Source organism: Tupaia chinensis, unplaced genomic scaffold, assembly GCF_000334495.1.
Source record: "Tupaia chinensis unplaced genomic scaffold, TupChi_1.0 Scaffold000418_1, whole genome shotgun sequence".
NCBI lineage: Eukaryota > Metazoa > Chordata > Mammalia > Scandentia > Tupaiidae > Tupaia > Tupaia belangeri.
The window spans coordinates 434,153-436,346 of NW_006159923.1; positions in this window are offsets into that span (position 1 = coordinate 434,153).

Below are 2,194 nucleotides of genomic sequence, written 5' to 3' on the forward strand. Positions count from 1 at the left end.
TCCTGTGCCATTCTGCCTGGGATGTGAATCATCCCTTCGTCCAGTGTATCCGCATGCTATCCACATACTAGTCACTTAACAGCCACCCCAGTCATCAGATAGACTGTCGCAGTATCACAGTGCTTGTGTTCCAGTGGCCCTTGTGTTACTCAATAATGACCCCAAAGCACAGGAGTAATGGTGCTGGCATATCATTATAACTGTTCTATTATTAATTACTGTCATTAATCCCTTGCTGTCTCTAATTTGTAAATTTAACTTTGTCATAGGTATATGTAGAGAGAAAAAACAGTATATATAGAGCTTGTTACTATCTGTGGTTTCAAGTATCTGCTGAGGGCCTTAAAAACGTATCACCCATAGAGCCAGAGGAAGGCATAATGGTTACGTTGCTGGACTCCCATATAGTCAACTGAAGTTTGAGTCCCAGACCCGGTGGCTTGAAGCTCATGCAGGGGGGCCATGTGTGTGCATGCCCAAAATCCCAAGAGGAGAATGGAGAAGTGATTGTGGCGTGGCCATCCTCTGTGGGGGTGATTTCTCACTTTCTGTCTGTCTCTGTCTGTCTCTCCAGTGAGCGCATGTGCCCTATAGCAAAAGTCTCTAAACCCTACCCCCCTAAACAAAAGTATCCCCCATGAATAAAGGTGGACTCCTGTACTGTATACAGGATCTGCTGACAGATTTGGATATGAAATAAAACATGAGTCAAGGATGACTCCTAGAAGAGAATTACCATTTTGAGTTGGGAAAAATGTTTCTTGGGTAAGACTGGATATTAGAGTTGGAGGTGGAGATAGAGAGCAAAGTTAGATGTCTGTGGCTGGAATTCAGGGGAGAGGTCTGGACTGCAGTCTGGGAGGCATCCGGGTATAAACATCCAAAGCCATGAGACCGGAAGGGAGTGTGAATGGACTGATAGATTGAAATCTGGAGAAAAAGATGGAGAAAAAGGTGGCGTGGTGGTTAAGGTGATGGACTCCATATATCCAACCATGGTTCGAGTCCCAGACATGGAGGTTTGCTCTCCTACTTTCCCTTTCTTTCTCTGTCTCTCTTTGGTCAAATTAAACAAATAATAATAATAATAATAAATGAAATAACATGATTCTTAAAGAAAAGAAAGAGAAAAGGAGAGGGCCAGACTGAGTCCTAGGACCCTCCAAAAATAAAGGGAGAGGAGGAGGAATCACCAATTAGACTGAAAAAAGATATAGGAAGTAACTCAAGAGAGTGGTTTCTTGGGAGGCAGTAATCAGCTGTGAAAATGCTATAGAAAGGGGCTGGACTCCCAAATGGCGGTTTGAGTCCCAGACCTGGCAGCTTGCTTTCTCACTTTCTCTCTTTCTGTGTCTGTCTCTCTGGTCAAATTTAAATAAATAAACAAATAAAGTGAAATAAAACAATTTTTTTTGGAGAGGTTTTTTTTTTTTTTGCTATAGGGCGTGTATGCTTGCCAGAAAGACAGAAAACGAGAAATCACCCCCCAGGGGGAAGGCTACGCTGTAATCCCTTCTCCTCCATTCTCCTCTGGAGATCTTGGGCAGGCACGCACACGCACTTGGTGTGAGTCACCGTGGTTAACTACATGGGAATCCAGAGACATAGTCATTATGTCAACTACTGGTCCCAATAAAACAATTCTTAAAAAAAAAAAACAGCTACAGAAAAACCAAATGAGGTGAAGACCAAGAAGCCACCACGGGTTTAGCAAAGTGGAGTTCACTGATGACATTGATGAGGGCAGTTTCAGTGAGAGGTGGAGAGTCAAAGACTGACTGAAATAGAAGAGTGCAAGACAAGAGAGCAGGCAACCTCTCTAGGAGCTTTGCTTTAAAGCGAAGCAGAAAGGACCAGCAGTTGGCGTAATGGCTATGTCACTGGACTCTCATGTAGTTGACTGTGATTTGAGTCCTGGCCCTGGGGGCTTAAACTCACACCCGGCGTGTGTGCATGTGTGCCTAAGATCCTCAGAGGCAAATGGAGGAGAAGGGATTGTGGCATGGCCATCCCCCCTGGGGGGTGATTTCTCACTTTCTGTCTCTGTCCCTCTCTGTCTTTCTGGTGAGCGCACACATCCTATAGCATAAAACCTCTCCAAAAAAAAAAAAAAAGTAAAGTGAAGCAGAAACAGAAGGGTAGCTGGTCACTATTTCTTTTGAGATTTTTGCTATAGGGGGCACGTGACCCCCAA